An 11057-nucleotide genomic window follows, 5' to 3' on the forward strand; every position below is an offset into this window, starting at 1 on the left:
TGTATCTTCGAATCCCTGAACCTCCCTAGTCTAATGCTTGAGCATATCCACAAAACTGTCATTGAGAGGAAAGGTGTTCATGGAATGGGTTACGGATACTTTCTCACGGAGGTATTCAAGCATTTTCAAATTCCTCTCAGTTTTGGAAAGATTGGGATGGTTAAACAGACTATCTCCGAGAGTACCTTGGTAGAGTGCGAGTGCATTGAAGGAAGAGGCTATCCAAAGAGAAAAATGGCTCAACTTATTGAAGATCAGGATCAGCTTAAGCACGAGGTTGAGGAGCTCACTGTGCGATTGAGTGGTAAAGAGGCAGAGATTGTTATACTCAAAGCAGAACTGCTTACTGTACAAAGTGAGGAACCTGGTTCTTTAGTGGTACAAGCTCTGGAGAGAGAGAATGTTGAGTTGAAGGCGAAGATAACTACCTTGCTGGAAAAGGCTATCAAGGATAATGATGGTGCAAATGCACGAATCACTCTTGTCATCCAGTCCCTGTCTCATCCTCCCCCCTCTTCCTAACCTGTTAAAGAATCATCCCCTGTGTCGTCTTTTTTGTGTGTGGCTTTTCATTGTGTTGATGGATATTCAGTTTGTTTTTAATGTATTAATGTTATGATGGCATGCTGGTTAACTTATTCCTTTGCTGTTCTGATTATCCTCTTTTGTGCATACTTTTCCCTTACATATTGATTGCTTATTAGCTTTGATCTTGTTCAGTGTTTCTGTTGACATCATTGGTTTACTGCATATCTTTTTTATGATGCCAAAAGGGGGAAGTAAAACTGTCAGTAACTAAATGATTATTCATGTAGGGGAATACAGTGAGGGGGAATATACAGTAATGGGGAGCACAGTAAGGGGGAATATAGCAAGGGGGAACAAAGTTGGAGAAGATATGAGATCATTGTTTGTCATCATCAAAAAGGGGGAAAATGTTATTTGTAGTTTTGATTATTTGACAAACTTAGGGACGTTGTAAAGGTATCAGGTTTCTTACTTGAATGTTGCAAATGAAACAAACCCAGGGACCTTGTAGATGTACCAGACTCTTATGGTCACGAGCCTATTGACTGCCAGCTAGAGACGGTTCAGAAAGTAGGTGCACACTTCGCGATGGCATCAGAAAGTGAGACTTCTCCAACCAATGACAAAGAGTTTAAGGAAAGTGACTTGTCCATATAAAAGGCACTTTCCTAAAAATCTTTGGTAGTTTTTGCAACTTGAGATAAAACTCTTCAAGAACATTTGCAAAGGCTGCTAGTAAACAAAGGCAAAATTATTCCAAGAACAACAACAATCTCTGGAGCTTTTCGTGTAGTTGTTTAGGAATACATTCTCTTGTTCTTAAACTGGAAACTATTCCTGAATCTATAAAGGAATTAGTGGGTAGTGTTAAAAGTCTAGGTTGTCCAAGTGGGATAGCTTAGTGGGTAGATTGTTTTCTACTTAGGCTTGTTAAGCAATAGAGACTATTGCTTAAACGTGAGATTAAAACTTCTTTTCACATTTTTTGTAATAGTGTCTTACTTTTGCTTTTGAAGATTAGTGAAAAAGATTGAAAATCCTGTGAGACAGGTCGTAGTTTTACTCCCTTAAGTAAGGAGATTTCCACGTAAAATCATCGTGTTGATTTTACTGCATTTAACTTTCTGATTTTATTCATTAGTGTAGTAAGGGACCTTGTCCATTACTTGTTAAGTGAAGGCACATATTCTATCATGTTTAATTTTGTGTGTGTGTGTGTGTGTGTGTGTATATATATATATATATATATATATATATATATATTGTGTGTGTATGTGTGTGTGTGTGTGTGTGTGTGTGTGTGTGTGTGTATAATTTTCAAATAGTTGAGACTCAACATTTAACTTAAAGTTTATCTTTAGTGTTTTAAACTTTTCAATATTGAATAGGTCATCCTCTAAGAAGACAGTCAGGCTAAGGTTATTTTACTTGGGAGTCATTAATAATTTTCGAGGTCTGGTCACCTCTAAGGTCTGAGGTGTGATAATTTGATTACTTTAACTTATTAAGAGAAACACATTTTTTGTAAAAGAAAATTATACTTAACATTGACTATTTGTTTTCACAAATCACTAACAAGTCCATTAAAACTGTGTATTACTTAATACGGATTCTATAGAAAAATATTCACGTTATTAATGTTCTCTTATAAAGAGTGCAACCTTTATCAGGGATAATTAAAAGCATTGGAGGAGGTATATAGTTAAATTAATTTTTTATGTTTAAATTAGATTTTTATGGTCATAAGTTAAAAAGATTAGTGATTTAATAAACACCAAAAAATTCTTCTTGAAATTAAAATCATTACTTGAAAAAGATGACAAAACACTGCATGAATTTTGAGTGCCTCGCTAACTATTCTTACACTCACATTAATAGAATTCTCTTGACAAATCAAATCAGTGAATCAAAGTATAACTATTACTAATAGTAAGACAAAAAATATGTGAAGTAGTGAGGTCACATGAAATGTATGAGTATGACTACACATTCACATGGATAGTAAGTGTATTATTCATGCGTATCTATTATAAAAGCCTCAAACTTTAAGAAAACACTCAATCCTCTCAAATCATGACAACTTCTTCTCCCAAATATTTACAGGAGGATAATCTAAGTGAAGAATGTAAGAAATTGCTCTCCATCTTGCCAAAAGATAAAGGATGTATTGGATCGTATATCTACAATTATCAAGGTTTTTGGACACCACCAAGATTTTTTCAAGGTGTGATTGCATTTCAACAACAATTTCAAGCCGAAGATAGTGATATCATTCTTGTTACAACTCCAAAATCAGGAACTACTTGGTTAAAATCACTTTTATTTGCTTTGGTGAATCGAGTGAAACATCCTATTTTTGAACCTAATCACCCTTTACTTGTCATTAACCCTCATGTTCTTGTTCCATTCTTGGAGCATGAACTCTATATTGATGGTCGAGTCCCTGATTTTTCAACCTTCACTTCACCTAAACTCTTGGCAACTCATGTGCCCTTTGCTTCATTGCCAAAATCAGTCCAGCATTCAAAAACCAAACTTGTCTACTTATGTAGAAATCCTAGGGACACTTTTATTTCTATGTGGCATTTCACAAACAATTTACTACTTCATCACAACGATACCAATTCTATTGAAGAAATGTTTGATCTTTTCTGTGAGGGGGTGAGCCTTTATGGTCCATTTTGGAATCACGTGTTAGCTTATTGGGAAAAAAGCATAGAAAATCCTACCAAAATACTTTTTTTAATGTATGAATAAATTAAAAAGAAACCAAAAGTTCAGCTTAAACGCTTGGCTGAATTCTTGGAATGTCCAATTTCCCCGGAGGAAGAAAATTCTGGAGTGGTGGATGAGATATTAAAAATGTGTAGTTTTGAGAATTTGAGAAATTTGGAAGTGAATACAAATGGAAAGTTTTCAACTAAAGAGGCATATAATTTGTTCTTTCGTAAAGGAGAAATTGGAGATTGGAAGAATTATTTTACTACAAAGATGAGTGATAAACTCAATCATACCATAGAAGAAAAGTTTCAAGGATCTGGATTAAAGTTTTCATATGTTTGATTAGGTATTAATATGCTATAATGTCACTGGAATGCAATTATTTATTTTGAAAATCAATGTTGCAGTATTTGTGTTTAAGAGTAATATAACAGAACAAACAACAAAAGTTCTAGTGTCGTAATATTATTGTGACTAATTATTACTCAAATTGATTGCAAATTTAGTATTATTGTTTTATTCTTTATTTTATTTTGGAAAAATGCACAGTACCCCTCAACCTATACACAAAATTTCAGAGACACACTTATACTATACTAAGATCCTATTACCCTCACCCCAACTTATTTTATAAATAATTTTCTACCCTTTTTGACCTACGTGGTACTAGCTTGAAAAAAAATGTCAACACGCGTTGGACCAACAAGATAGTACCATGTAGGCCGAAAATGGTAGAAAATTATTTATAAAATAAGTTTAGGAGGGTAATATGACCTTAGTATAGTATAAGATGTCGATGAGATTTCGAGCATAATTTGGGGTATACTTGTGCATTTTCCCTTTTATTTTTCACCAGAAGTCATGTTTTTTCTAGTACTACAGGGCTGTCAATAAAGTTGGAGGCTTTTGTTTTTTATTTCAGATTATTTAACTCCAAATGCCAAATAAAAAATTTAGGGCTCAAACATTTAACAATTGATCAAAATGATTTAGAGAGAAATACTAATGGAAGAGTGATTTTTCTATGACAAAAGAATTATGATTTAATCACATAATTTTTAATAATTGAATGACTATTTGAGTAATAAAATCATTTTAAGTTTTCATATGTGTGACGATCATTATAATTTATGATAGTGAATAATGACAATAATACCAAAATAATGACAATAATCGTCATCATTAAAATTGTCTCACAATTCTCTCTCATTTTCTTTAATCTTGGAGGACAAAATGTGTTTCTTTGTTTCTAAAGTTTTCTTATGTTTCATTTTCACGTCTATTGGACAACTAATTATTACTATTATATTACTTTCGTTGTTTCAGATCATAATGTGATATTATTTGATTAACTATAGAATTTTTAAAAAATAAATATAAAAACCTAAAACAAATTATCTATATAAAATTACATATATATCATCTTTTTTAAGGATAAATCAAAAAGTTTAAAATTGAACTTATTCTTTCCGAAGTAAAAGTATCATTTTGTTTATTTAGATATACCAATATATGTATGCCAATCGTGTGGGCTGTCAAGTATAAATGGACTCATAAGTCCATATTTTGGGGTCATCTTGATTTTTATCCTCAAATATGATGAGTTTTAGTTTTTATCCATCAATATTTCATGTAAAAGATATCTGATCAAATATATCTTTGAAACAAAATAACAACAACAAAAAAATGTTTGGTATAAGCTTATATTTTTGTATCATAATCTACCACAAGTAACGCCTGAAAAACATAACAAGTTGTCTTGTAATGCACAACTTTATTCCTAATGCACTTATGCCATGCGAGATAAACATTCAAATTCAGAATCCACAAGTTATGTCGTAAGAGACTTATAACTTAATTTCAATCGAACTTATGTTGAGCAAGGAAAAAGTTTGATTTAAGAACCCATAATTTATGTTGCACTAAAGATAACTTATTCTCTATGAAACTTACGTCAAGTGAGCCAAAAGTTCTCTAAGCTTCTGTCGAGTAAATTATCACATAGAAATATCACATAATTTATATGAGATATATTAATTTCTGACTCCGCCACTATACTCGATTAGTATGTTAATACCAATTTCTTGAATGTAAATGATTTTCAACCGATGATATACGAACAATGAAATAATGTCCACACGTATAGACCACATGAATATATGTTTTTCGTTAAAACTAGATAACTTATATTACAGACACCTGACACGGTTGTCTATGATCTCATTAAGATCATGAACGATTATTTTTAATATTTGAATACTAGAAATTTGGTATTGTCACGTATATAAGAACTTGAAAGATTGTAAAATTCTTACTATTTAATGGAGTTTATAAATTATCATTTTCTCTATTGTTTTGTACATGTGCATGTGAAGTATAAGATACTCAATATGATGATATATTATTCTTTTTTTAGCTAGTAGAAGCTAGGTTTCCTTGTTCCTCCATATCATTTTCCATAAACACCCCTCAATACACCATAATATATTTATCATGTGAACGATATCAACCTCTCATATTGTCAAATGTGTGTTTCTTGATTAGATTATTCTAAACCTAGTAAATCATTAAAAAAACATTAATTCTTGCTTTCAAATCATTGATTTTGTTCACCAATTTTTGAAGGATAAAACTTGATTTGATCTTGTATCCACTTTTTCTTTGTCCCTCCATAGGAAAAAAATTGTAATTTTTAGACTGAAAGTGATCCAAATAGTACTTTACATTAGCATCATTCAAAATAAGGTGTAGCAAGAATACAAGAAAAAACACATACAGCATAGCATGGGGAAGACCAATCGTGATTTTGTTCAAATACCTGAAGTGTCTCATCATCCGTTGTGTTGAATTAGAATTGAAAAATTATTTGTACCCATGTTTGTAGTAAATCGTAGAAGGTAAAAAAATTAGAAATAATCATGAAATATGAGTAAATCGTGCTTCGTTGATTTTTTGTTACAACATCAATAATTTGGCATATTTTTTTTACAACATCAATAATTTGGCATATTGACTCTGCAATTTTGTGTTACATTTTTGCGTTCATTTTTTTCCTGCTCTGCACAAATTACATCAGCTTGCATGCATATACTCTTGATTCTCTACCTGCAAAGGTCTATGTGTTGTTGTTGCCTAACACTTTATTCAAATGAAAGTGTTCTCTAATTATATTTTATCCTTGTTTATTTTCTAAAATCTTCTTATGCTTTTAGTCAAACCTGTAATTCTTTTTGATAAATAAATTAAATGATTTTAATTTTATTCAAATCGACTAAAATATGTGCCTGATTTATGAAAATTTCTGGTGAATCAAGCAATAGAATCATCATGAAAGTGCACATAAAAGCATTCAAATGCATTGTGAGCCTCAATCACAATTAGCTACATATAACTTTTGATGAAGTCCTTCACAGGTTTGGAAAACGTTTAGTTTCCAGTTGTATGAGAATCCTTGCAACATGTTTTCAGCGATAGTGATATGGCCAAATAATCTTGGATAATGACCGAGGAAGAGATGTTCAAAGAATTTCCAGTACTTGATGGAACTTAAGCACCACCAAAAATGTACATGCAATAAATTTTTGTTTCTTGGGAAATATGGAAAGGCTGGACAACTCATAAATATGGCGATCATTACAAATTGTGAATTCAAGCAGGATATATCCTGTGGAATACAAAGAAAGCCATTTCCACTGCCTCTCCAAACTGTGACACTAGTGGTACATTGGCTGAACTTTGTGCAAGAATTGAAAGGTACAAACTTATTTTCCGTGGATCAAACCTGAGATAGGTATGATCAAAAACAACACATATGTGAGTGAAAGAATATTTTCCTCAATTCCATCTTTCTATTTTAGTGATCCTTATATACACAAAAATAGCAACAAATAAGGCTACAAAATTAGGAGTCAAAAACTACAATTTAGGAATGAATATATACTCCTAACTAATTTACCATAATACAAGATATTTACTATATATTTAACACACCCCCACAATTGAAGCGGGAGGTTTGCGGACGCTAAGATTGTCCCAAAATTCTTCTAACAAGACACGTGGAAGACCTTTTGTGAAAATGTCCACTATTTGATAACGGGATGGAACATGTAAAACACGAACCTGTCAACGAGCAACCTTTTCTCGAACAATGTGGATATCCATTTCAATATGTTTTGTACGCAGATGTTGTACTGGATTACCCGATAAATAAATAGCACTTACATTGTCACAGTATACAAGCGTGGATTTCTTTATCGAAAAATGCAACTATAAGAGAAGATTACGAATCCAACATGATTCGAAGAGGACATTGGCCACCCCACGATATTCGGCCTCAGCACTAGAATGAGACAATGTGGGTTGTCATTTATATGACCATGAGGCCATGTGGTCTCCCCAAAACACACTATACCCAAATGTAGACTCTCGGGTGTCCGGGCACCCTCCCCAATCTCCATTAGTGTAAGAGACAAGAGTGGAGAATGAAAAGGGTTAAAGGTGAAGTCCATGATCCAAAGTACCCTTAACATACTAGATTATTCGTTTGAGAGCAATAAAATGATCAATACGCGGATTATACATATGGAAACAAATTTGTTGAACAGCATAAGATATGTCCGAACGGATAAAAGTGAGATATGAAGAGCCCCTGCAAGACTTCTATAAAGAGCGGGATCAACATAAGGAGAATTAGAATTAGCACTAACTTTAGGTTTGGAGTCAATCGGAGTAAGAGTGGGTTTACATGAGGACATGCCGGCTCGTTCAATTATTTCATCAGTATATTTCCGCTGTGAAAGAAACATACCACCCTTATGTATAGTGACAACAATACAGAGAAAATAATTTAAACGACCCAAATTTTTTATTGCAAATTCATAACTGAGAAGAGCTATGATAGAACACCGAAGAGCATCAGAAGAAGCAGTAAGAATAATATCATCAGCATATCATAAAATGTAAGCCATGTCCAAACCCTAGTTGTAGTTGAATAGAGAATTGTCACACCGGCTATCAGCGAAACCAATGGACAAAACATAATCAGCAAAATGCTTATACCAAGCCCGTGGAGCTTTCTTAAGGACATACAAAGACTTACGTAACAGACAAACATAAACAGGATGAGTACGATCCCTGTACCTCAAGGGTTGATGCATATAAACAGTTTCTTGAAGATCACCATGAATAAAAGCATTTTTGACATCCAATTGATGAATTTTCCATTCCTTGGACAAAAATAAGACTAAGAACAGTCAGGATTGTAGCCGGTTTGACCACCAGACTAAATGTCTCACCACAATCAATACCATCCGGCTGTGTTTTGCCATCACCTACAAGACGTGCTTTATGCCTCTCAAAAACACCATTAGATTTGACTTTATGAGTAAAAATCCACATAGACGGAATCACATTCACATTTGATGGACGGGGCACTAACTCCCACGTCTTATTTTTAATAAGAGCATCATATTCATCATCCATGGCGATCCACGGAGATCCGCAATTTGATTACGAGGCAAAGGTTAACTTGTAATCTCAGAAACAAAAGAATATTTCTTATTTGGTTGAAATATCCCATTTTGGGTACGTGTCACAACTCTTTGCCGCTAGAGAGGAAATTTCGTGGGATGTGGTGCTAAATTGTTTGATGGTGTGGAATCTGTTTGGGACAAAGGGAAGTATGGAGTGAGGAATGAGGTGACGGGCTGTTAAGGGAGGATGGACCTTGGGGAAGTTTGGGATATTCAGTAGGGAGAGAAGCGGGTTGAGCTTGCTGGGAAAGGGGCTGCTAGGTGGAGTCGATTGAGCCGGGGAATGGGCCGTAGGATGTGGAGGGTCATTGGACGCAACATTAGAATTTCTAAAATGTTCAATAACATAATAATTTAGTCCCGAGTCCAAAATATTACATTGTGGATAAGAAGGAGTATGTAACTTTTCAAAGGGGAAGGAATTATCATAAAAAATAACATGTCTACAAATGATAATTTTACGAGAGGATAAATCATAGAATTTGTAGCCACGGTGGTTCGGGGGAAATCCCAAAAATACACACGGAGTAGATCCGGGTTGCAATTTATGAATAGTGGGAGATGGAAAAAGTGTATAACACAAACACCCAAAAACCCGTAAATGAGAATAAGAAGGCTCGCTTTCATAAAGAATTTCCAAAGGAGATTTATTTTCCAACAATTTGCTCTGAAGAATATTTAGAAGGTAGGTTTCCATTTGTAAGGAATTTTGCCAAAAAGAAGGTGGAAGTGAGGCATGGGCAAGAAGAGTACAACTAATGCTTTTGATAGTACGAATTTTTCATTCGGCTTTCCCATTTTGTGAAGAAGTATGAGGACAAGAGAGACGGAAAGACATGCCATGTTTTTTACAGAATTCCAAAAATGGACCATCATCAAACTCCCTCCCATTATCACATTGTACGTTTTTAAAATTACGTTCAAATTGGGTGAGAATGTGATTCCTAAAAACAAAGAATGTGTCATATACATCAGATTTTCGGGCTAAAGGAAAAGTCCACAAAAAATAGAAAATCAATTAAGTAATACAACATAGTAACGATGTCCTGCAGAACTAAAAATGGGAGATGACCAAAGATCACTATGTAATATATAAAATGGCAAAGTCGTACTAGAAATTGAAGAAACAAACGACAACTTCACATGTTTCCCCAAAACACATGAACCATAAACACTAGAACTTGAAAGTCTATTACAATCAATATTTTTATTGTGCCTAAGAGCATCTAAAATAGGAGCACCTGGATGACCCAACCGATCATGCCAAAGTTTAGGAGAAATTGCGGCAAAAGTAGAGGTAACTTGATTGTTGATTGGATTAGTAATTGGGTAAAGGTTGCCCCGGCTATAACACCTTATTATTGGCTTCCCCGTCTGAAAATCCTTTACAGAAAAACCAAAAGGATCAAATGCAACAGTTACGGAATTATCAGTAGTGAATTTTCTAACAGAGATTCAAATTTTTATGATTTTAGGAGAATGAAGGATATTATTTAAAGAAAGGGTCGGGCTAGATGAAGTCAAACAAGTGTGACTGCAATAAAGAATAGGAATTTTATGACCATTACCAACAACTATATTATTATTTGAATGAGTTCTTAAATTAAAAATAAGACGAGATGTTACCTGAAGAGGAAGTCATATGAGAAGTAGCCCTGGTGTCCATGTACAAAGACGGATCAGGCGAATTAAGGGACATAGTATGCATTGCAGCCTGAATATCGGTAGGAGTCATCGAACTGGACTTTTGCTGGTGTCCAGACGCCATCTAAGACTGCCGAATCCGTGGCCTTGGGACCAATAGTCTATCCTGCTGGTTTGGAGTACTAGGCCTAGTCCATGGTTGAGTTGGGTAAGGGCAAGGAGGAATGGGCAAGCCATATCCCCAAGCATACACTTGCTACCGAAAAGAAGGGGACATATTAAAAGCTTGAGTAGCACCGGAGCCTTGCCCAGCAGGTTGCGCTTGTTGTTCGATGAACTGACTCGTGTTTGTCAAATGACCGGAGGAGTCATCTGATGAGGCTATAACCATGGCAGATTTGGATGCCGCCTCCTTTTCAATTCCGGTTTCCTCAAGAACAAGCGTGGAGCGAGCCTTGTAAAAGGGAGGAAGTGGATTGCTTTGATGAATAATCGTTCCCACACCACAGTAGGCTCGGGTAAGGCCACCAACCATGTGTAACACCATCCGGCTATCAGAAACTTACGCTTCGACATTCTTCAAGTGATCATTGAGGGACTTAAGATGCTGACAGTCAGAGGATGCATTGGGAA

Source organism: Solanum lycopersicum, chromosome 9 (assembly GCF_036512215.1).
Source record: "Solanum lycopersicum chromosome 9, SLM_r2.1".
NCBI lineage: Eukaryota > Viridiplantae > Streptophyta > Magnoliopsida > Solanales > Solanaceae > Solanum > Solanum lycopersicum.